Raw genomic sequence first — 26894 nt, forward strand, 5'->3', positions numbered from 1 at the left:
TCACAGCACACACACACACACACACACACATACACACACACACAAACATGGAAAAAGCAGCTTGTTTGCTGCAGCGAGTATGCGCAGACCTTTATGCGATACATAAAGCTCCTTCACTGTGTCCGTGCTTCAGACAGGGAAAGAAACAAACACAGATGCACTCTGTTGGTCACACACACAGGAAACATAATTCAACACTGTTCAGACCAGTGAAAGCTCTCCAGAATCTCCACCAGTCAAACACACAGTGGCTGTTAACACTGGCAGCAAGGACGTCCCTCTACACAACATAAAAGACTGAATCTTCCTGTTAAAGCAGCCGGCCTATCTCCCTCGCCGCTTAGAGGGGGGCCCGAGCTAGCATACAAAGTTCAACAACTGTGAAGAAGGAACTATTAAAGAGGACACACAAAGCAGTGACCTTGACTGACAAGTGCTCTTCATTCTGGCCATAAACAGCAGTGGGGCCTGATAAGTGTTCATCGGTGCGGGGAGTAATGACCTATCCGTCAGCAGTGGTTGGGCTGTGTGAGGTAGTATAAATGGAACATACATAATGTACAGCAATAATACCAGCACGCTCACAGCCTAATGTATTATCATTATTCTTGAGGACCAGGGTTTTTTCTCCCCCTCCCCTAACCCTGTGTAGTGCGCCTCAGCACGGCGGGTAAATGCCTCCCGGCCACGATAATTTCATTCTAATCTTTGTTCCATTATAATTTTCATGGTCAAAAATACACCAGGAAGCAACACCACGTTTCTATCAAGGGCTAAACAGAACACAGGCCATAACTGGAGGTTTTATGCGACTGTATAACCGCCCGTTCTTAGCGCACCAGTCAATTTATGATAAGAATGGAAAGAGCTGTAAATTTATGTGCGATGGCCCATCTCAAACAACATCATTACGGGTCGAACCAGCCTCCGATAGGGCAGCAGTGTATCCATATTCAACAGGACAATCACAAAATTCTACGCAATAATTATTTGTAAAAAAGATTAAAATATAAAAAGAATGAAATTTTACTGCAGAGTGTATGAAAAAAAAGGCATCCATGTAAAAAAAAAATGGCCAAACAAGAACTAAATTATTCAAATTAACAGTAATAACTGAACACAGAACTTATATGAACATGCTGTAATACATACTGTATGAATCACTGGCTAGTATCTCAATGTGCTTGAATGTCATTTAGTCATTTACAGAAGAGGGGGGGGGGTGTTACAACAGGGACAGACAGTCTCTATGCCACAGTATTTGACTCACTTTTGTGTCTGAGATAAACAGCCAGCAGTTTGTTCTGCGTGTCTGGACTAGACTTTAACAGTATCGACCTTAAACAGGTAAGATCTCCACTGGATCTTTAGTCGTGATGCTCTGATCCAACATTTTCTCTTCTGATACCACTTTCAGTACCTTGAAGCAATAGTTTGACATTTTGAGAAATAAAATTTTTTCTGTCCAAAAATACTTCTGGTTGCCGGGTAACCTCACGGTGATGATAAGACTTCAGGAACCTGCCAAGAACTAGTCCTGTGCATAATCCCTGTAAAACCACAACTTGTTGTTTTTGAACTTCGATTTTTGCATGGATTACAACAAACTCAACATGATAATTAGTGAGCTTTAGAGGTGTTGGTACTCAGATTCTGTTACCTTCGGATGGCTGCAGGGTATTTCCAGGCTTTATACTGGCTGTAGCTTCATGTTTACCAGACATATATCAGTGGTATTGATCTAACTCTTGGCAAGAAAGCAAATAGGCAAAGCAAATAATTTTCCAAAGTGTCTAACTATTACTCCAAGTATCTACCAGGAATTAGAGCTCTCTTTTTCCTCATGTTCAAAATCTGTATACCAACACTAAATGGGATTATTTTTATATCAGATAACATTGGGTAAGAGATTAATGTGGTGCTAAAAACTGAGTTGGTGGCCAACTGTGACTTAACAAATGTAACCGATAGCGGGATTTTATAATGACATTTACAAAAAAACCTCAATGAATAAAGTCAATAATGGTCCCGATAACAATCCAACAGATTGGAGCATCCCCAATCTGTAGCCAAAGTTAAGAAGCGCAAACCTGTTGGTCAGGAGTCAAATCACAATGTTGGATGATAATACTCAGTTACAGTTCTTATAACAGAGCAGATTGAGTTCAGGAAATTATATCACCAGTCTTATTTTGTTTTTTTGGGTGGGTTTTTTGTAGCTGAATTTTAAAATCCACCCACCATAACTGAAAACTTCCCCTACAACCCACAAACATACACACAATACATAAAAAGGGCTTTACACACACACAGAAAAAAAAAAATCACATCCCAAAATACTACAGTTCAGTCTGGAACCTATACTGGTTGTGTTGAGAGTAATCATGTAACACCATTAATTAACAGGCATTTCAGAGACCTCCCACACACATACTGCATTAAAACTCACAGCCAGTGTCCTTCTCCAAAACTCATCTCTCTACAGAAACAAGGATATGCAGTGCAACTATACAAACCAACCTCCTAATATTAACACATACTGCATATTGTAGAAATGTAGTTTTGGATATTGAAATAAAATCCATTAGGAATATAGAAATAGTAGTACTGCAATTCATGGAAATGAGATTTTACTGTATTTAAAAAGCATCCTTGCTCACTGTAATAAAACTGTAGTAGCAGATGTTTAGAGATGAGATCATTTTCATGACATATGAATATTCAGGCCTAATCTGAATGTTGTGAATATTGCGTGCATGCCCGTCTTCCCTCTCGCAGGTATCCCTACAGAGCAGAGGAAAAATGAAGGATGCCTCCAAAGCTTGAAGACAGTAATCTCCCCTGTGGAGGTCAAATCTAACATGGCAGGTTAGTGTCTGTGGAGATTGACAGCCTGGAGAAATACTGCTGCCAGGCACCCACAACACACAGTGACAGTAAACACCTCCCAGGAAAAAGGCTGGTTACCAAGCCTTATAGAGCAACTGTCAGAGGGCGCCTGCCGTCAGAGCTGCTGCCGACTTCACACTGACAGACTCTGTCAACCTATCTCTATCATATCGAAACCATCTCAATCATGTGAACAGCAAGATCGCCCGAGATGTATACAGAGCTATCCTGCTCACATCTTCATCAGAAGAGATAGATTTTAAAATTGACTCATTGGAAGTAATTTTTAAAGCAAAAATGGCAAGATCCAGTTTCTCAAATGTGAATATCTGCGAGCTTTCAACATCTCTTATAATAGTAAACTGAATATCTTTGAGTTTTGGATTGTTGGGCAGACAAAACAAGACATTTTAAGACATCACAATGGGCTCTAGGAGCTTGTGGTATTTTCTATGATTTACTGACATTCTATAGGTCAAGTAATTAATCAATTAATAGAGAAAATATATAAAATGTGTGAGCATTTTGTGTTTAGACTGTAGTTGTGTAAATTCTTTAAAGAATACACTTTCTTGTACCATTACATTAAAAAAGTATTGTTTATGAATGCATACAGCTGAAAAAAACCTACAATTAGACTTTAATCTACTGTATGTTGTTTACTGTGGCTGTATAGACATTGTAATGCAGTACGGCAGACCACTAATTGCATGAAATATGTTATCTTACAGGCTTGTGCTGTCTGCCTTTCATAAACAAAGGCTGGCAGATCATGCCCTCAACCAGTGACCCTGCTGTGAGCATATGCACTAATGCAAGGTCACACTGGAGACTGGCCACATGAGGAGAAAACAGCCAGCCAATTTGCCTTGTGAGTCCAACACAGACACAATCTACTGATGTAGTCAGAATGCCCTACAATAAAATGTCAGTGTGTTAAACAGAGCCCCCTCTTTTCATTAGCGGCTCTAATAAATGGCGCTTCGATAAAATAGAGGATTCCCTTTTATGTCCGGGAGAGGAGAAAATGATGAGGGGATATCACTGCCAAAAATCTGTTGTACGCTCAATGTCAAGGAGGCTCCGTTGGCTCCCACAGTGCTCAGCTGTGTGTAAAAGCATGGCAGCCTCTGATTTTCATAATGGCAGGTGGCCATCTTTAAATCAGATCTACATACAATACTAGCCATAAACCACAGTGGCTGCTACATTTCAACCTCCTAATTACATTTATAGACTTCTAGTCTGCAACAGCAAATACACACTGAGAGAAACATAAAGCTGCTCAAATATTGTTTTTCAACATAATGAGGAAACGCTTTTAAGGAAAGTATCCGCAAAATATCAAAATGTTCATATCGAACCCATCTGCAAAAAGTTGACTCAATGTATTCCATTTGTTTTCCCTACAATATCTGCATAATTCATATTCTTATAGTTATGTTTAGGCACTCAAGCACTTGGTTAAGGTTAGATAAAGATCATGATCTTGGTTAAATAATAAAAAACACTGTCTTGAAGCTTGAGATAGGAAGTATATAGTTTCAATATAATATAGTTAGAAATCCATCTTTGGGTTTTCAACATTTTAAGACATCACAATGGGCTCCGGGAGCTTGTGATGGACATTTTCTGTGATTTAAACAAAACCATGATTAGAAACACATTAGGGTTGGTAGACCTTCTGTGTCCCATTAAACACATTACGGAAAACAAACTAGTAGTATATAAATTACATTTCTAGGTGACAGGGTTGCACATGTAGTAAGATGCCTGGTGCAGATGATAATGCAAAACAGGATTTTTTCTCTAAAAATATGGCGCTCCCTTACAGTCAAAATAATAACTAAACCTAGCATAAGTAGCAAAGATATATAATATGAGCATAAACATGCGCCGTATTGCTGTAAAATGTTAAGACTATGGAAGTCATCTACTAAGGCTCTGATTGGTCTGAGGGTGGGTGTTGATGGCAGAATGCTATGGGGGGGGGGTGATGGAGGTTATGAGGGGGGTTATGGGTAGAAGAGGCAGTAAAGACTGGCAGACCTATAGCCTGACGCCGTTCCCCTCATCCTCTGCTTGCCCTTTGTCATGCACCCTCCTCACCTCCAGAGCTGTCACTGGCTTGTCAGAACCAATCACAGGATGCCATGCTGTCTGCCAGCCATGTACCAGTTTGGACAGGATGACATCAAATTTCTGGTGCTATGTGTCAAGGACCATATGAAAACAGATGTCCTCATTACTGGGTCGCCCGTGCTTTAAAAATACAATGTGCTCACCTTTCTCAGAAACTTTAATGAGCGATCTTTTTTCCATTTTCGAGTAAACTGTCTAAGTAGGTATATCAGTGGGAAAAATCTATATTGTTCATCTGAGAAACATGATTTTTTTTTTTTTAAATAATGACATAAGCACAGAAAGTTTTGCAATCCAAAAGCCATATAAAAAACAGCAAACTAAAATCTAGCCAAAGCCTGCTCACAGTGTGATAAAACAGTGACATGTCCAAGCCTGGTGTTATGCATATATGAGGCCCTCTGAGATCCAGCATGACAAAAGTAACTTTATTGAATGGGACAGATCGCTGCTTGTCTGACTGACTTAATCTGTTTGATTGAGCAACGGGACGCCTTCGGCTTCACAAGTCCTTCAAAGGCCGCAGATTCTGCAAGTGTGAAAAAAGAGGGAGGAAAAAAGGAAAAGAGAAAAATCCCCCCCCCACCCCCACCCCCACTCACCCGCACCCCCCACACCCCTACTACTGCAATAGTCACACACACACACACAATTCACACAGCAGCTTTTGGAGGTTTTATTTATTAGTTTTAAACATCTTATTCATTGCCCTACCACCCAAGCCCTTTCAGGTCATCAGCCTCTAACAAAGACCGCAAGACTGGAAAATCTGTCAACTGTCAGAGTCATTGATTAGAAGCAGGACTCTGGGCGGATGATGAGGCTTCATTGAAGCCGGGCCGTTGAAGTAATAAAGGGCTAAAAGAGTTTGAAGAGTTTGTCGCCGACAATGCCACTGCTGCAGCAATTTTCCTCTAGTCTCAAAAGCATGCCGCATTACAGAGCCATACATTCATTTGCTCATGCTTCACGATCTTATTATGGGGATCTAACTTTCCACTCCACCCCCTTTTTTTCACCAGGCTGTCCTCACACAAAAGCAGACTTCAGCTATCATTGTGCTTGATCTGAATTTTATTTAGAGCTCCATATGCTTCTCCAGCCTACTCTCAAAGCCTGGTGTTGATGCTTGGCCTCTCTTGGCCCGTTAACCATTAAAAGAGGGGCCATTCTGTCACCGCACGGCCTATTGTGGGCCTCCGAGGTTAAGAGACAAAAGTGTGAGATCATGAATGAGTGCTTGGCAGTCTATTGGAGGTTTCCATCAACACAATTGAAATGAGAATGTGCACCTGATGCAATTCAAGCATCTATTTTCAAAGAGAAAAGGGGGTGACTTTGTTTGTTGGAGTGGCCTCATTAAATAAAAAGGGGTATTGTTCACTTTCAAGCTATTGGCACACTGATCTTCAACATCTCAGCAAAGAAAAGAGACATCATGTTGCGCATATGGGATTTTCATATGGTGTCTTTCCTACACAAAGTGCAGCTAACTACCTAACCAGACTTCCTGGCCACTCTTAGTACCCAGACAGGCAGTCAGATACACATGAGACCACAGAGGAGCTGGATGAAACCCCAGGGATACTCATACCTCACAGCAAGGAGCAGGCTACAGCATTACCCCTCTACCATCTCCAGGGGCCCTCCTCTGAACACGCATTTCCCCTGCACTTTCTCCCCTCGAAGTAGCCAAAGCTGTGTCTCTCACTCTCCAGGTCCCCCCTTAGTGACAATTTGTCCACATCAGAGAGCAGTCATCCCTAACGAGATCTGACTCGTGACACACAGATGGGGAGGGGCTGGGCACGGGCAGTGCTAGCGCTGGGTGCCTGCCTGCCCCGGGGCTACAGAAAAACGCCATGCTCAGACTGCCGTGTGAGAGAACACAACTGCTTTCTGCTAAGCTCTGCTTTACCACCATAAGCTCTACCAGCCCACAGCCCACATCGCTGTGCCATTACAGGGGAGTGGGATACAATGAGAGCAATAAAGCAAGTGTTTTTTAATTATATTTGGTATTAGACAACCAACTGAAATGTAACATACGGCTAAACAGTGAGAAATTATTTCAATATTTTGGGATTTCTTTCCTACCAGCATATCATTTGCCAAATGTGTGACATATGAAGGCTGTGAAATGAAAAAAAAAAAAAACACAAACTTGAATTCTTTGCCATACAACAAAAAACATCTGCTTTCACAGCTCTCATCACATTCTTCAAACAACAATAATAAACTGCAGAGGATAATGCATGCCACTTCATTAAACCATTCACAGCAAAAAAGACACTTTCTTAGCAGACAGTCACAATAAGACTGTGACTAAACAGCAAATCATGTGAGAAAAGCTTTGCGTTGTGACACAAAGAACAGACCTTATCAGCTCCTCGTCCATTCAGCTGTGGTGAATTACAAACACACATGAGAGGAGCTGGCCAAAATGTTCTTTGGAGCCTTTATGCAGCTTTTGGCCACAGTTGCTGACAAAGTCAGTGACAGAAGTTTCACAAGTTTTGCAGAATATCATAAAAAAAGAAGTTGTGTCGGACAAAAAAAATATACCCAACACAACAACTGAGCTAAATGATTGTGATACCAACCTGTATCTCTACACAGAATCTTTATGATAATGGTATTTTATTGCTGACATATGTTGGTCTAGTGTCGGGTAGTATAAGACACACACACTGCACACTGTCTACCCCCCCCCCACACACACGGGTTGACCCCGTATCCTAAAAATCACAGCCTCTCTGTTCCGGTCAAGTGCATCAGCCAGGCAAATATATGCAATTAGGTCATGCTGGCCAGTGTGACCCAAACGGGTGATAACAGTCATTGTCAATATTAAATAAAAAGTAAATCCTTATTAGGGAAGAGGTAGGGAAAATTGTCTGAGGGAATCACCTTAATAAACAAGACAACAGATAAATAAACTGAGAGCAGGAGCACGCACTGTGCATGCTAAGAATTGAATTATCCTCCAGTGTGCTGCCAACCTTTAATTTAGAAATATAAAGGCATAATGTGGCCAGGAAATTATGTTTCAAGTGTGTAATATTCTGGAGGCCCCCCTTCACACACACACACACACCCATACAACCCTAAATGAAGGCACATACCTCCTTAAAAACCTACATTGCTTTATTTTTCACAGTTTATTTTCTTACTGTCGAAACGTCATCTGGCTCTAGAGTTTCTCCAGAACATGCGTCATCACCATAAAACCAAAATAAGAAATAGAAAAACATAGATTTAACTCTACCAGCCAATGTTTCCTCTCTATACCCCTCTATCCTCCCTCTCCTAACAGTCTTTTTTTTTTTTCCATGCTTCCACTCTCCTGCAGTACCTCAGCCCTGCTGGCTGCTCTCACCTCTCTCTCCTGGCCCTCTGGCCCTCATCCCTGGCTCTGGCTCCTGACAACCTCACCCACTGAGCTACAGATTGGCCGGCACACAATGCCCCAGATCCTCATTCACCAACACAATGCACTCACCGGCCGTACACCTTGCCTTCTCTTTAACTCTCTCCTACCACATCCCTTCTGTCCATTTCCTCATTTTTCTTTCCCTCTCATTCATTCTCGTCCCCCCATTTAATTTCCTCAAGCTCTCTCCAAGTCTATCTTCTGCTTCTCTGACTCTGTATTTCCTGGCAACTTGGTGGTGACTGGTGGGCCGACAACAGAAACCGTCTCCTGCCTTATTCCGGCGCAGGGCAGCATGAGTGGGACGAGCCAGAGCTCACAAAGCCACTGCCGAGCGAAACAAAGGTTGTGTGCTCCATCATTCAAACCGGGGCCACTCCGACAGCTGCCTCCGCCACGCTCACACTGACAAACGGCCAGAAAAACAGATGGTTTGTGCATTCATGACCAGTTTAGTGGAAGCCCAGGAGTCACCCCCATTCAAGGGGAGGGTTTTTGTCAGCTATTCCATAATAAAGCTTTTCAGTCTAGTAGAAAATTAGAAATGCATTTTAAAATTGTCCCTTAATTATTGAGGTCATCCCGGCCCCATGGAGAAGAGAGGAAAGAGCTGAGGCTCTGGCTTTGTGACACATGACTGATCTGAAAAGATGGTCTGCCTCATTTCACTTTTTAAATCCTGCCAACACATTAACATACATTTGTCAGTTGTTTCTGAAAAGCAGATGCATTGAACTTTGGAAGCCAACTATTCTCCTTGGGAAAAAAAAAAAAAGTTCATCATCTCAACAGCTGATCAATATTGGCATTGAAATTGTATACCTAACTGAAAATTAATTAAATAAAGACACAGATTAAAGACAAACCACATACATGCTGCCAGTGACTGAAACTCTGCGGAAGCATTTGTTCATACGTCTGACGCTGTCAAACGCCGCTCTACTATTGTCAGGACTTTCTCACCTCCTGCCAATCACATACAGGCACATGTGCAGCATAATCAATAGCAGAGGAGCGTGTCTAACCCTCTGAATCATTCATCACCTCTGCATGGCCCAGGGAAAAGAGGCACTTGTCTTTCCTGGGTTCATGAACCTCTGTTTAAGTTATAAAATGCACAAAGTGACAACAGCAGTTGACACACAATCAGGCCACACAGACAGTCTATAAAATTCAGACAAGATAAATCAAAATATCACATATTAAAATGTTTAATATTTGGTGTTTTAACAACTTTATTCTTTGTTAATGTATGAATACGCAAAAAAAAAAAAGCAATTAAATAAGACATATACAGGTATATGAGACTAAGTCAACCACAATAATGGTTTATGTCACATCATTAAAAGGAGCTTAGCGGTTGCTTTGAAGCAGTGAGGCGTGAACCATACTGGGCTTCTGAGCATCATCATCAAGCTCTTGGCAACACACCCCAAAAAGTCATTTCCAATTGTAACAGAAAGCATTCACCATGTTGCACTATATCATACACAATACTGTTCACACAAATTAGCTGGAGTGCCAGCCAAAGTGACACTGACTAAACTAAGTTTGTTTGTTCCCCGGTATTAAATTAGTTGCACATCTCCAAGTGCCCAGAGACAAGGCCCGAACAATGCAGTGAGAACGGCTGAGCAGATATGAATTAAAGATAACGCCAAGCCACCGCACGTCTGTCTCTGCTTGGAAACCATCTGGACATTCAATATTACATCCTTGTCTACACTTTTCACAGTGATCAGGATCAAAGTTTTTTGACAGGTCTTCATGATGCATCACACCCAGATGTGGTCGCTGACTGAACGCATTTGTTGAGGTCTCACTCTCGTTCGGAGCAGTCATGCAACGGCCTTAAAAGTTGTCTCTGAGAGAAGTCACAGCTGGAGCAGAGATAAGAGCCTTTTATGTCTTAATATCTGACGGAGACATCGTGTCAAGCTTATGTTGAACTAACCTCTCTAATTTTATCAGAAGAAAAGATCAAATCTAATAATATCTAAAGAAAGATTTTAAGTATAAGCTAGCAGCAATATTTGTACAAAAACTGAAGGGAGATTGTTGTTCATTTCAATATATTTGTGATTTTAAACAGAAATGTGTGAAACAAAGTCAGACTGAAAAATTAACCTTATAAAATGTTAAAAGTAGTATTTGATTTTGGTGCGTAGTGTTTAAAGAGTTATTTTAAATGCATGTGAATGAAAGGGGTATTGTCACAGATGATTCCCCTTAAAGACCGTAAGCATATCTTAACCATTATGTGATCTAACATGTTGTGATCCTATTAATAATCATGTTGCTCAGCGTCATTGCACTGGACTGGTAAAGTCAAATTAACATAATCATTGTCATCATTAGCATAATTTCTGTGCTAGTTTGTCCGTGTTACTTACTGTAATGTATAGCACAATAGAGACACCCAACAGCATGTTACACACAGCGGATAATAGCAAACCACACATTCTTATTGACCTGTGAGAGACCCACACGGCTCACAGAATATAAACAAGGACACACACGACACCTTAGCACACGCAGACACACATACACACAAACACAGAGCTTTACACACACATATAATATGAAGCTGATTGTACTCTGACAGCTTCTGCTTTGTTTCCACTTAAGCACTGCCCTCCTCTGACTGTCCAAGGAAGTGCATACACTCACACATAAGGCAACAACTACTTCTCATGACTGCTCCAAATCCCTATACTCTCCAAAGGCGACAATAACTTCAAGATTAGTTTTATTTTTTTTATCTAGAGTGCACATTCAGTGGATGAGAGACCCCTCCCCATCCAGGCTCCAGCCCCCTATCCAGTGCCATTTGTTGTTGGACTGCACCCCTTTGGCAGGCGGAAGGAATCACTTCCTCAGAACATGATGTGGGAGTTGTTCAAAGATAGACGCTGACAGAAATCTGCTGCCGTTGCCAAAAGTGCTGGCATTTGTACGACACAAGCAGTGACTCTGAAACGGATGTGATTTGATCAAATAAATGTGACAAAGGTGTGAATTTGGACAAAAAATAGCAATCGGATTGAATAAATACAAGCTAGAGGTGGGTATAAACAACTTGGAAAATAAGTCACAGTATGTTGCTGCGAAAAAAAACAAAATTATCTTATATTGGTGTTGCCAGCAGACCCTTTTGGTTAGATTTTTAGTGGTGGTGTTGTAATTTTAAGCTCAACCAGCTGGTAACTAGATGATACTAAAAGTTGTTCTTTAGCCAAAAGAAGACCATTTTTCTATCTTTTTTAAAAACTGTACAGCTAACTCTGGAAAAACAAACTGCTCCTGTGAGATTCAAACCACAAACAGCGGCAGCATCTTCGCAAAAAGTAATTAAACTCCCGGTAGACTCTAATCAGCATTCATGAGTGGCATCAGCTCCTGGTATGATCTACAGTACAGGCCCTGTCAAGGTGATTTCTCACTGCTCACCAGCTCCTCCAACAGCTCTCACCATGGCCAACACACACACACACACACACACAAACACACAGCTGTTGTGTGCTGGTCCCTCCCAAATTAATACCCACAAGTGAAACCATGACCTGCAGAAGGCAGCCCCGACCTGCCGTCCCAGAGCTTCTCAGTGGATCCACCCCTCCGAGCGTGTGGCGCTGTCTGTCTGCCCCCCGCTCTCCCTGCTCAAGACTGAACAAGGACAAGAGCAGCGCAAGATAAATAAAATAACTTGAACCCAACCGATGAAGCGTCCTGGCCGAAATGTATATTGGCTAATTGGTGTATATGTCTGCCGATAAATGACAAGAAATTGAAGTACAGAAATGTCAAAGATGTGTTTTGAAACAGTGTGACTGTTCTATAGTTTGCCAAACAGAGAGTAGTGACAAGTTTATTTTTTAACCAGTAAACCTTCCTGCCCAGTACATGTTTTTGGTTGCAATTGTTAAAAAATAAATTAGGGGAACTTCATCAAAAAATGTATGTCAAGGGTTGTGTAAAAAGAACATATTATTGTATTTTTAAACTCTCAAATATCAATATCAGCCTTAAAAATACTGCATCAGGCGATAAAGATCATCACTGGCATTATACCTTCAAGTGTAGGTTTGTGTTTAAAAACATATGTTGTTCCGCTTAACTTATATACTGTACATCATGGTATGATGATACTTATTTCCCCATTTACATCATTTATCCTTTTACATTTACAAGAAGCTGTTGTGGTCGCCAGGAGCGATCGGTCAGCGGCAGGACCGCAGAGAGAAGCAGAAAGTGAAGAGACTCAAGGCCAGGGAGACAATAATGGACCTTGTCTGTACAGTCACCAAATGGCTACTGCTTGGTTAGCTGTAAGCTCCATTTTGGGACCTTTGGTTCCCATATTTAATTAAAAATCCATTATCACCTCTCAGCATAGTGAGCAGCACTTCAGCCCATACTATCCGGATCTGCACTCTTAATTAGTTTTAAATGGCTTAAACGCTCTTCGTGTAATCAGTCTTACAGCTCTCTAAAAAGGAGAAGTTAAGAAAGTGCTGCAAGTAGTTTAGATTCTTGTTAAAAAAGTAGTCTCCCACATCTGGAAAGGTGTAAACTAAAATCAGTGTTAAAACATATAATTCTCAGACATACGAGTGTATGCACATGCACTTTACCAGACCTTGTGGCAGACCTTGCAGACAAACTGTTGTTTAGGTGGAGCATTAATATTCAAAAGGTGATGCTGCCAAAGCACCTTGAGCAGATGCACACTGGCACACATTGATGGCCTAAGCGAGGAGCCGCAGCAGCAGCAGCAGCAGCAGTGGAGAGGAAACAGTACAAGAGAGAGGTTGACACAAAAAAATAAATAATGGAGAGAAAGAAGATAAAATCAAAGATTGAGGTGAGGAAGGAACATGAGAGCTACCAAAAGACTGAAAGAGAAAAAAAAAAAGAAGAGAGAGAAAGATGAGCTCTCCTTCACATCCCAGCGCCGCTCTCCTTCATTGTTACCTCACTGAATGCGGCCAGGTCCCAGCTCCCCTGGCAGAAACTAAGTGGCTTGCTGGCATATGGTGTAACCTCCATTTGAGTGCTAAAAGCTGGATATTGTTTTTGTGGAGCAGATGTTGGCGGGCATGGCAAAAGGCACAGCTGACTGGGCTGCACAGCTGGGAACGGTGTGTGTGACCCACATACAGGGGGAGCAGTAGTCAACTGAGAGCCACAACCTTAATGGAGAATGGAGAGACATGATATGAAGTTTGTCTCTCTATTGTCTATACATGCATAAAATGTGATTGCACAGATATTAGACAGATCAATCTCTGATGCTGCGCTCGCTATGAGTAGCGATTGTTGTAATATTTTTCTGTAGTGATGTAGGGTGGAAGATTTGAGTCTAAATCGCTCACTCATGATGTTGTTCTATGCCTAAAATGTGTCCGAGGGAGCCTTGGTGTGAACACATAACCCCCAAATATTAAATATAATCAGACTCACAGATTAATAAGGCTTTGTTCCTGTGACCGTTTTAATTTGGGGAAATTTTGTTAGGCTAATCACAGTAGGATGGAAAAACAACCTCAGCTCTCTGTGTGTGCCTCTAAAAAACACAGAACCATCATGTTTTAAATTGGAATTAAATGAGCTTTCATGCCTAGATTTGAGCTAATGAAAATGAAACAAGGACACTTAAGAGTCCTGACCGATTTCCCAAACCCAGAAGTGTCCCGATGCCAAAAGTGGACAAATGAAGATTATGCTGAGATTATAATAAGGATGCCAAAGCCATTATCCAGTCTACTTTGACAAATGTTGTGCCTTTCTGTGAGCAGATGGGACCTAGAGTTTGGGTGGGGAAACAGGCAGAGTATCCTTCACCCAGTTGGCTAGAAAAGACCAGAATAAACGGCAAGCAGGGACACTGTCAAGACTCCCTAATATTGCATGTAATTTTGTGTCAGAGTGCTTATCTTCCTCAAATACATGAATTTTACTGTTTGATGAAAGCACAACAAATACTATAATACTCAGATATACCCTGAAATACCTGCTTATTCAGAGTCATTTCTATTTATCCCAAATTCTCCGCCGTTTCAAGTCTGCTCACAGCTGTGATCATAAATTTTATGTGTATATTAAAAAGCCAATTTATAATGTTAACAGGACTCCAACTGTCTGTCTGCTCATCTGTCAATCAGCGCCAGCTCATGGCCAGAGATTGGGCAGAGCACTTTGGCTTCAGCTACTTAATTATGAGAGTGTTAAATGCCGTATGTTGTGAGCTGGGGCAAAACAAACTGACCAGAGGCTGCAATAAAGGCTGTTTCCCCTCGTGAAAAAGGATTAGAATAGCCTGTCACTCAGCGGGGTCATGTGGAGCAGAGGCACTACTTAAAAAGTCATTTAGAGAATTAAGATGTCCCCAGTTGGGTCTGCGATCAGTAGGAAAAAAAAAAGAAAAAAAAACAACATGCCAAATAAAACAGCAAATGAATACTCAACACAGCCTTGAGGCGACCACTGCCGGCCTGTCTCCTACAAACTACTTTGTTCGGAAGTTCTGTTTAATGCTGATCTCTCATGGAGGTCTCATTAATTAACAAGGTTTTCTTGACTGCACACTGATTAAATCCTCCCCTCAGAGGGAAAGGTAAAATGTGGGCAGCACCTTCATGTGCACTTTGCCAGTGGGAACCAACCTTCCGGTGGCGAGGTTTAACCGAATGCACCGAGGGCGTGCTGCTAATGTTAGAAAAACACTAATCTCCTGATAAAGACGATGCATATCTCAATATTTACAATGCAGATGTTCCATTTGAAGTTCGCCCCTGAGGAGAGTGAAACCGGAAAATCACCTGCAGCAGTGTGGGATGATAGAGACGAGATGAAAACAAGCTTCTCGCAAATTCATCCAGGGACAGTGCAGTAATTATCACACAATTACCTTTGATTACTGCTGTATGTAGATACTGCTGCATATATTATTGTTTTGAGCTCTTGGGCCAAACTCCTTGAGCACTTTCTGAGTGGCAGAACTGGTAAAAAATGAATTCAAAAATTGTTTTAGTTGACGTTAATCATTGCTTGATGGCAGCACCTGTATTCGCAATTCAAAAAAGTGGCACAACACTCATCATGTTGTCATCCACTGTTTCCGCTACCAGCATTACACCCTCGCGAGCTCCACCACTCAAGAGTAAAACAATCCATAATTCATAAATTGAATGAATCAGATGAGGAAGGGTGCGAGGTTAAGTCTAAAGCTTCAGGGGTAGCGTGACTCACAACGTTTGCTTTGACAGTAGTTAGGTCAAGCAGCAACATTTAATCGCTATATCACTCTATTTGGCCAGGAAGGTGCATAATCTGAACAGGTTATAAAGATTATATCCAGGTTACTGAGCTCTGCTGCTGCTGCTGCTCTTCACAGAGGCTGGGAGGACAGATTGGATGGCGCTGCTTTGACAGAAGTTATGAATACAGATCGGACCTCATAACTGACAGGCCTTACTGATGGACGCTCGGGGGGCCCCGGAGACTGAGTGGATGATTTGACAGGGAGATCTAGAGACCTGCTACTACAGAATAGCTGGACAGTGGACAGGTGAGCACCAGCTGTTGAGTGTGTGTGTGTGTCCAGAAGATGTGTATGTATGGAAAAAATATCAGCGAGGCAAAGTTCCTACGATGATTATCATCAAGAATTAACTGAAAATCCATACATTGAACATCTGTTTCAGTTACACTGGAATGAAAAAAAGTTCTCTCCACAGTTTCAGCCTGTCAAAATTGAACAAATTTTAAAGTCTTTTCCTCCAGAAAAAATGATAATCTTGGTGTATTCCTGAAGATTTAAATCCATGAAGCCATCCTGTTTTGCAAACAAGAAATACTTTCCTTCTTTCCAGCAGACCAAAGGAGAGATTCCTTTTACTTTCCTTTTAACTGAATCAAAGAGGCTACTTTTGACTTTTGTGTGATTATTTAGGTGTATTCTAATGTCTCTGTAGTATCATTTTTATGTAGTTTGACTTAAATGTTTGGATGCTGTGCTGAGTTGAGTAATTAGACAAGTACAGTATATTGTATGGCATTAAATAAAAGATACCTCATTTTTTACCCTTTTGAATGATCTTGTCTTTACTTCTCACACCAATATCCCATTAAATACAACAAATTACAGAATTAACATGCTCTTAAAATGCTACTTTACTGTGACTTTGCATCTCAATAGGCTTATCAAAAATGTACAGGTAAGGTTTCCCTTGATATGCAAACTAAACAGCAACACTACGTCTTGTTTTTTGCTCTAGATTTGCATTTTCCTGCTCATCAATCAATACTGCCCCATGTTGTATCTAAATGTGATCAAGTTGCTTGAAGTTTCTTCCATGAAGCCGGTATGTGTTGATGCGCTGTGGCAGTGCGCTGTGCTGAGAGTGACATGCTGATTCCCGAGCTTTTCTGTGAGTCAGTCCCACCCTTCCATCTCTGGAGCAGGCCTCAGCCCTCACGCCTCATATCAGCCTGACTTTGATGGACACATGCTCCCTCTGTGCTTGGCAGGACGTTCTTTTGAGGAAACTCGACAAAAACGGCAACAGGGATTGGGTCGACACAACCCGATGCCCCCCAGACCTCGACTTGCGAAAAACACACAGACATGCACTTATATGCTCAAACACACAAGCACAAACCTTTATTTCGCCGATTGATGTTATTCATGTTGTCGTGATGAGCTCTGGAAAGACGGGTGCACTACGGAGTGTCTTCGCCTTTAAAACTTGTGATGAAACTGGATCGTTTGGATGATATCTGACAAAGAAAGCAGAATGACGATATACTGGTTATTCATACAGTTTGACACCATAAGACCATAACTTGGATCAATTGTGTGCATGAGACATAAATGCCAACACATCACCCTCAGTGCTAAAACTCTTTATACTCTTTATTCAGCATGGTGGCACACTTGACTGAAGCAAGGTCTACTCCTTCGCCCACAGACAAAGGGAGTCCTGCACTACGTCTGTGTCAGTCTGCTCATCCCATTATATCCACTCTGCTGCTCCCAGTCATCAGCTATGACGAGCCTTCACCTGAGTTGACAGGTGACTGTCCTGAGGCAGCGCGGAACCCAACAGGGGAGCCTTAACCTGCCAACTATCTGTCAGTCCCCCCAAAACCAGCTCTGTCATGTCATCTCCTCCACACCAATCACAGTGACACATCAAGTTTGTGTCAGGAAACAGTGTTGGAGATTACAATCTAATACAACATTGCCCTGAGCCACTGGGAGGACCAGGCAATTATTATGAGACAGAGATGATAATGTAAATGTTGGCAGGCCACATGCAAATAATTACAAATGGGATATTTCTTCCTAAAGCTTTAACTTTTGGTGTAATTGCTTGTGCAAAATGAAGGAGGGGTGAGGTCTCAAGAGTCTAGAACAAGGCTAAAATAGGATTCAATTAGTAAAGTATCATGTAAAGTTGTCCATCGCTCCCTTTAGTGAGAAAGGGAACATGAATATAACAGTCTAATTTTCCCATTTTGGCAAAAAAATCTAAACACAAGATCCATTTATTTGTGTTTCCTTCAGCTATATCTTGTCGCCTTGCTCAGCAGACGAAGCTGCTCAGTTGTCATGGACTTTGTTTAGTTTGGTATCACATGACACAAGTATTAAATAAATATGTCACTTCATTATTTTCTTGTGTTTTGGTTATGGGGTCTGTCAGGTCATGAACAGTTTGTTAAACTAAGGCTTCTTAGGGACAACAACAAACTGTCTTGATAAATAAAATCTAATTGAGAAGTTCTCAAAATGCTCAGACAAAATGGGGATTTGAACATCATCAATGCCATGACAAGAAAGCATTCTTCATGTGGTGAGGAAGATCATGTCGTATGATCAAAACCTCCAGAACAGCTACTAAAATGAACTTCAAGGTTAGATTATTTTGTCAACTGCTGTTTCCGAGGTCAAGAATGATCTTTGAACCTCTAGTTTTAAGCCAACGGGGACGAGAAGTCCTTGAAGATTGAACATTTGCAATTCTGTTACAATTGCGCAAATGTCATCTTATGAGGAACATCAGGTGATATGATCAAAATGTCCCACCTCCGATTTCACAAATGGACCTCATGAGTTTGCTGTGTCAACTAATTGGCAGATGTTTTCGTTGTGGGTCTATCAGGCTATGAGCAGTTTGTTAAAGGCTTCTTTCTTTCAACTATTTTTATTTAAGTTTCATTTAATAATCAGAAAAAAAAACAAAAGTATGTCCTCTCCGTCTAAATATTCATCAGGACTTTGCAGAGAGAGTCACACTCATGTCTTCCATTGTTGTGTTGTAAATCCAGCTTTAAAAATTACAAGTTAATTCCTTTGTTGTTCTCCCCTCCTGATTAGGCTGAGATTCATTTGTGCAATGGTAAAGGTTGCACTGACCTAGCCCTGTAATCGCAGATTTTTGAATGTTAGGAGGAGGGAAGCACTCTGTGCCATATGGCTAACGATCACAACAATAAATCAATTTCAGGCACCCAGTCATAATTTATCTGAGAAATTATGAATTTTCCCATTCAGTTGTTTCTAGTTAGCAGTTGTGGCATTCCAGGACCTCATTTGAATCAGGCAATCAGGCAGAGTTTTAGGCAAATACAGAGGTTTTTACATGGGACTAATCATGAAGCATTGATTGATTGAAGCTCTGTTATCAGTGGACCCCCCGAACCCCCCCACCCCAAATATGTAAATGAGTAACCTTTAGGAGGGCTCCAAGTGGCAGCAGTGGCAGATGGGCAGTAACTGTAATGGGGTGGAGGTTGGCTTGAATAAATATCCCATGGTCTGGAACTTACCTCGTCTCTACAGCATCCAACTAGGCTCCATGACCGAGTCCACCACAAAGAAAGGTTAAGACTCCTGGAATCAAAGTCATGGAGAGCAGAGCCAATTAATCAATTAGTCAATTAATAGAAAACTCATCTGCAACAAGTCTGAATATTGATTAATCGCTAGTTGTAGCCATTTGTAATTTTTAAGCAAGTATACTTTTAAGGAAAAATTTAAAAGTTAATTGGTTCCAGCTTCTCAAATGTGATTATTTGCTGGTTTTCTGATTTCAAGATTTTGGACTGTTGTTTGGACAAAAACAAGCAATTCAAATTTGAAAATGGTCAGCAAAATTATAAATGATGAAAATAATTGTTATTTGCAGAGACTGCAGAGATTCTTGCAATCTGTGCTGTACCAAGTCTGTGTATTATAAAAGGTACTGCATGTTACAGTGAAACATCACTTTTGCTCTAAAATCTAAACCATGTCTGCCTTCATAATCACAAACTTAAGCGACACCTCATAGGCACGAGTGATTATTCCTACCAATTTCCTGTAGTTTCATGTGTGAAAAATGTTTCAAAACCATAAACAAAGGATTTTGGATATTAAGTTGCAAAGTCCTCATGGATTTGAATGTGCCATTGACTCAAATTCCAGACACTTAACGGAGAAAGGCGGCAGCAATGAGGCCCTTTTGTCTCTCCAGCCCAACTAGGGAATACACACAGGCGAAGGCATCAGTGTCATCTAATTGAAATCCTTCAGAGAGTGAAGAGGGAGAGGAGGAGAGAGAATAACCTGACACAGACGGACAGAGAAGGTGATGATGGGATGGAGACTAAAGAGAGGAAAACTCAGCTCATCCTGTTCTTGATCGGGGAAAGTAACAGCTCACAGAGCAAATAAATACACAGCAGCACAGACACAGATCCCACTGTGAGGCAGAGGTGGAAATGTCCATTTCCTCCCACAGCCTTAAATTAACATGACAGCCAGTAGCTTCTTGCTACCGCAAAAGTGAGTGATTAGTATTATCGTTTAAATTGTAATTTGGCAGTTAATTAAAGTGACCTTGGTTTCTATTGCTGCATCTGTAAACGGGCAACCAGAGTGCCGTTCTGTCTCTCAGCCGTCTGTGAGGCCGCTGTCACTGGGGCCCGTTACAGGATTAAGTCACCCCGGTGACAAAACCAAATTAAGCAGCTGTCACCGCCTACCTGCAGCTCGGAGCTTAAGATGATCAACTTATGACCGGTCGGGGAGCAGAGCCTTTCTCACTCTCCCATTATCATTTTGTAATTTATGATTAGTTTTAATCCTTTTTTTTTTTTTTTCTCCTCTCAGAGCGCCATTAAAAGCGAAATGTTAAGAGCGACTGCATGAAATCACTGGTACCACGCGTTAATGTGTGATGAAAAGTCTGTGACAACATCTTTAAAACCCAGTGGAGTGTGTTTAACAATTAGTTGTGTAGGTCTGAGTGTGGAAAATTTGTTCGCCGCATTCTCTGACTCAGATTAAAGCATGCAAAATGAATTATTTAACAGAAATGCTAATGTTTGAGATTGCCAGTGTATAACATTCTCTAAACATTCTAATCCTGAGGGAGAAATAGGATGCGACAGAGGTAAACTGAGATAACCTTCACAAGCTGCCACAGAGGAGGACTTTGCTCAGTCAACATTAAGATGTTATGATACATATTTCATACTATGATGTCGCATGGAAGGTAAAAATATACATACAGGATATGAATTATACACACATTCCCATCATCCTAAAAAGAAACATTGCAAACAATGTCTTGAATTGCTTTAATCCTGCATACTAAATTACTTCACTTTAAACATCCTATAGTCGGTAAATATTTCATCTTATGAGGACATTGGAAAAGAGAAAAAAAAAGGAAGATATGAGACACACTGACAGTTATACATCAGTAATCAGTGATTGTTCATTTCAGGAATATCACATAGAGTGTAGAAATTTAAATCTTTGGTGCGCTAATTTCCTCTCAACCCGCCTCGTCTACTGCAGCGAATAATTTCTCCATTTCCCAGAATGTGATTAAATGACTCTATGAAAGGATGTCTTCACTTGTTGCACTCAGTCGCTCTATGTCGGTCATGTCCCTTATTAAAATCCAAACATGTAATGTTGCTACATGTTGTTATGAAGTAGAGAGCAGTCCGAAAACATGTGGACAGTGACACATTTGTTGTTGTGCTGGTACTCCACTAATTGGAATTTAAATTAAACCAAAACTATTAACTGCTGAGTGTTCATTTTAGCGTGTTTGAATCAACATCAGGTGAAAAATGTTGATTCCTTTTAAAGTATGCTAATTTCTTGTATAGTAACCAACTACATTAGGCCTTTTTCACAGCAGACATTCTGACTGGTCATAGCAGAAAAGGCTCAGGTATCACAAACAACATAAACAATGGCTCCATCCCATTCAACTGTCCCAGTAAGCAATGATAATCAGCCAGCATGCACAATAAGAGTAGCAGCTAAATAGTTAAGCAACTATTAATTGTATTATTTACATCTGTGCTTTTCCTGCTGTGATGTCAAAATGTCTATCATGAAAAATAGCTCTGAAAACACCTGTGTAAGTGTGCAGGGCATTAAAAATAATACTCATGTTCACAACACGAGAGCGATGCGATGCTCTCCAAGTGCTTGCTCGTTCATCCCCTGTCCTCACAAACAAAGCAGAAGAACTGACCTCAAACTAACCAAAGACAGTTTGTAAATATAATTCGTGGTCACAAATTCACATCGCTTTCCAATATGTAGTTGAGGCTGAAACAGGTGGCAGAAGATGTGAGGGGAAGGGTGCAGATATTGTGTGTGTGTGTGTGTGTGTGTCGGGAGTGAGTGGGGGCATCACAACAAGCACTCATGATAAAACAGGCCTATACAGACTGACAGCAGGTAAATTATATGTCAGTGCGGTCTGCATTTCAATCCTTGCATATTTTCAATAGGCAACAATGAAAAGCCTCCCAGCATTCCTGCCTGCAAACAGACCGATTCAGCGCTAACTGTTTTTGATTAAAACGTCAATAAGGCTATGGGCTCCTTTCATCTCTTGGGCCCCAAGCTGTCTGTCTCCTCGCCCCCACCTACCCCCCCCCCCCACCAACGAGCGGGGTCCATCTCATGACATGGATGGCCATTTATCCACTCTGAGGATCGTGTCATGTAATAAGCCCCGTCTCCAGAGAGCATTTAGCCTGATAGGAAAAGCTGATTGGGACAAAAGGCCCCTGAATCTCATTCTGGCTCCCGCGGTGGCAGGTGACTGTTGAGGTAAACACATTTCTCTGGAGGGCGGGGGGAGCAGAGATGGAGTACCAGACAGACAATGGAAGCAGTGTGAAAGCTGCTCAAAAACTTGTGCTCAACTGTGGAAGGAACAAACGCCCATTTGTCACCATAATTACCAGTAGAAATGCTAGAGCTAATGTTAATCTACCACACTGATGTACATATGTAGGTGATTCTGCTTCACTATTTCAGTGCTTAACACATAAAAATAAACTTTTAAACAGCAGAGACTTCATAAGAGATGGATGGATGTGACTCTCTTCTGCTCACGTGGACTTAAAAAAAAAAAAAGACATGAACTGGTATCATAAACAATTGGACCTTTAGATTTGAACACTTACCCAAAACAGGCACATGAGGCTGCTGTCTTGTTTGGCTTTGTTTGTTTGAGCCTGAGAGAAACAGAGAGGAGAAGGCAGGATGGTCAGAGCGAGCGGCAGCTGTATCCACAGATGCTCATGTAAAAACATCCTTATTCACATGTTCCCCTCCACTTGTTTGTTTCCTGGTAATTTAGCCCTTCAGCACATGAAAAAAAAAACCCTGCTTTGTTTTCATACTAACAAGGCAATTAGCAATCATTACACATTTCTACTCTGGGTTGCCTACAGGCGGGTATTGGTAATGATTTTAACCAACTGATATCTAATTTCTCAGATGTGCATGTGTGCATCTGTATGTTTTTAAAAAGAGAGAAATACACACAGAAGTTAAAATCCAGGACCACCAGTGTATTTTTCTGCAAACATTAACTCTGACCCATCTCCTCCACTGTATGATAGTATGATAGTGGTGTATAATAGATGTGCACGTCCTGAGTAGGGACAAGTGCGGGGCAAGTGTGGGAGGTACAGCCATGAGGTGGAAATTGGAGCAGACAGGAGGCATTGACACCAAAAGAGCTGTAAACGGTGCTCCTGGCTCCCCAAGGACAGTCTGTCACGCTGTGATCACTGATAACACCGCCAGGAGAGCGAGACCAGAGGGAGGGAAGGAGGATGGGGGGGGTCCCACAAAAAAGGAAAAAAGAAAAAAGGTAACATAACTACACCTAAAACAGCAGGAGTTTCACCTCAGGGAGTGAGATCCAAAGCAACTACCAAAACAAGCAGCTAGCTTATACCATACTTGTGGTTAGAGCTTGAACCAATTGCGACATTAGAGATCATCAACTGACTAAGTGGGTGAAGCTGCAGGTTCAGTAAGTATTCTTCGGTAAATTCTTTAAACTGTCAGCCTAATTATTACCTAATTAAATTACAGTGCACATCTCTTAAAAAAAAAAAAAAAAAAAAAAGCTGACTGTCCCTCAGCCAAATGTAACACGACATCAAAGAAGATTCAACAACATTTTCAGATATTCTGCTAGCAGACAAACAATCAGGACCGAAACAATATACAGGTAATACGAATTAATATCCATCTCTTCCTGCTTGCAGATCGTAGAGCTTAAGAAATTCAAGTAACCATCACTTTTTATACCAGAATAATAGTTATTCTAATCAGATCCATCTCCTGCACTACAGCACAATCACAATGAGATAAATATAGGTCTGGCAATGTGAACCAATATGCACTGCTTATAATTTATGATAAAATGCATAATCTCGAGTATAACTCTTCGCAGTGGCACAAAAATCCACCAACGTCCAACAAATGTTTTCCTTTTCTAACCATCACAAAACAGACACATCGTCTGCTTTCCTTCATGCTTGTGATCGCCTGCTCTTTAGGCTCTGTGTCCTCATTTCATATGCAGGTTCATCTGGCTTGGGACAGCGTGGCCCTCACTGCAGAGAGGCCCAACAGAGTCCCCAGAGCCAGGCCCTCTGTTCGGGGTCCCCGGGGGCAAACCCCCTACCCTGCTTACCTGCTTCAGTTCATATGAGCGGCTATGGCCACCATATGTGAAGCTGTAGGAAAGCAGATGCTGTTTTTCCATTTGTGAAATCAAGTTTTTGGAAAGCAGTCAGCATTTTGATGGCCAGAGTCAAGTCAGTCAGTGAGTGTAAAGGGGAGAGGGCGGTCAAGAGGCAGCAGGCTCCATCATACTGTGTTGTATTGTGCGCTAACGCTGCAAGGTCTGGAATGAAAGTCTGATCATCACTGTGAGGATATGCTGATCTCGCAAGGCAGCGGCATAGCATTAGTTTAATGGCTCGCACTGTATTTACACTTGCATGAGCCACTCAAGTACATAGTGTACAACGACACACACACACACACGCACACACACACACACACACACACATACATACACACACAGTCCCGATGTGGACCTGTCTGTAGCAGAGCAGTTCCTTTGTCAGTCATCTGCTGATGCTGATAGACAATACGGGGGTGAGGATGCGTGTCAGAAAGAGAACAGCCTGAATGAAATGACAGACTCCCTCTCGTCGTCCCTCTCCTCTACAGCCTCCACCTCTCACTGCCCCCCACCCTCCACCCCACATCTCACCCACATCAAGCCCTGGGAAGCCATGACAAGCCTGCTGTCAGTCATACACACACTGACAGGATGGAGAGGACAGCAGCATACACATCTCCACATGTTAGTGCAGCACAGCACCGAACTCCCTTTGAAACTCTTTCTCTTTCTCATACATACGCAGCAGGTACAGTCGTGCTGTTACACGGTGACACTGCTGATATGACCGAACATTTACAGCAACAGAGGAGACAACATCAACAATTATTACATAAAACTCTGGCAATTTCATTATTTCTAATGGTTGATCAACAGTATTAAAGCAATAGTCCTTAAAGCAAATCGATGGATTATGTTCTGATTTGGGGGAATAATAATATTACAATTAAAGTAGTGCTGAGTTGAAGTTTGAAAGGTTAGATTTCACACAATTATGTGTCAAGGCGCTGAAAGACCGCAGCCACCAGCTCCCTCCTGGCGACAAATTTCATTAACAAACCTGATGTATACAGCACACACAGCCACAGTTCAAATGGAGGACATAAATTTCAGCCCGTGGGGTACTGCAGTCACATTACAACTAATCAACCGCTCTCCTTATACCCTTCTTGGAAAAAAAAAAAATCTTCTTCTGTTCAGATGGGTGGGGGAGATAAAGGAAAATATGATGCTTTATTTCTAATCAGCATAAATTACTGGCATCCATCAGGTGAGGCTCAAATTAAAATCCTCATCTGACAAAGCAATGGGAACTGTGTGAGCTCACTCATGAATCAGTGTGATTTAATCCAATCATATAAGACCCCAAAGCCAAACTTTCTACGCAGGATCAACCCATTTGCCCTTCTTCACATTTCCTTCATTAAGTCTTAAAGGGAACATTTGGTTCTGAGGTTCAACCGGGTTCAAGCCTGCTGTCATGTTTGTGTGACCCACCAGAATTTCAGCAAGGCCAAAGAAACCACAATCTCGTCATCCTTCCCAAGAACCTTGTTTGTATCGGTATCATGTTTGACTTGTAAAAGATGTGCATGTCACTCTATTGTTATTGTTTGTCATATCATTGACTTAATCCCACTGGTGACTGCATGAACTAGCTGAATTTACTGCAATAATTTACTGTTACAGGAGTGATAGGCAAACTGAAAAAGCTGCATTCCCCAGAACAACATATAGCATGTGACACACCAGACAGGGCCTTTTTCTGTAGTGTGTCTGTTAGCATTAGCATTCTTCTTACCGGATAAATGTACCATTGCCAGGTTGGAGGGTCAGTGTTACACCAAATTCTGTGACCCAAACAGGAATTTCAGCTATACTGCCACAACAATATAGTTCTACGGTATTTAGAAAGGGTCACAAACTCTCTAAGGCTAAGTGAGTTTGGGTTTGTTTAACACCAAACTCCCTCCAACACTGCTCAGTTAGACCTAAAAATGCTTACCTATTCCCTTCAACACTGCTCCTACTCTGATGTCCAGTGTGCATCCACCGCAAGTCTGTGTTTCAGATGCCACCAACACAGCTTCACTGCACAGGAAGACTAATATTTCAACATACATACATTTAGGATACAGGCTCCGAATTTCAATCCAAACAACAGTTCAAAATGTCCGCCGAAACTACGACGCATCAGTATGTCGCTCACCTGAGTTAATTGATAAACCCCGCCCACTGGCAGTCAGTCTTCTTCTTCTTTTGAATTTATTGGCGGTTGGCAAACCAGCTTAAAGCATTACCACCATCTACTGGTCTGGAGTGTAGAGCAGTAGATTGGCAGACAAAAAAAAAACAAAACGTTAAAAAAAAAAAAAACTATTAAATTCTCCACTAAACCTGTTCCTTTTAAG

General features: G+C 41.5%; 1 protein-coding gene across 2 annotated transcripts in view; it reads right to left on the bottom strand.

Annotated features, from left to right (window-relative positions):
* Nucleotides 1–26682, bottom strand: part of LOC122972517 — a 112577-nt gene extending 85895 nt beyond the window's left edge. For both annotated transcript variants that reach the window (XM_044339687.1, XM_044339688.1), the window contains exons 1-4: nucleotides 26489–26682; nucleotides 22958–23008; nucleotides 19301–19364; nucleotides 17128–17245 (exon numbers count right to left, since the gene is read on the bottom strand). The gene's annotated coding sequence lies outside the window, so the exon portion shown is untranslated. The remainder of the gene's footprint in view (nucleotides 1–17127; nucleotides 17246–19300; nucleotides 19365–22957; nucleotides 23009–26488) is intronic.
* Nucleotides 26683–26894: the final 212 nt, after the last annotated feature.

Source organism: Thunnus albacares, chromosome 21, assembly GCF_914725855.1.
Source record: "Thunnus albacares chromosome 21, fThuAlb1.1, whole genome shotgun sequence".
NCBI lineage: Eukaryota > Metazoa > Chordata > Actinopteri > Scombriformes > Scombridae > Thunnus > Thunnus albacares.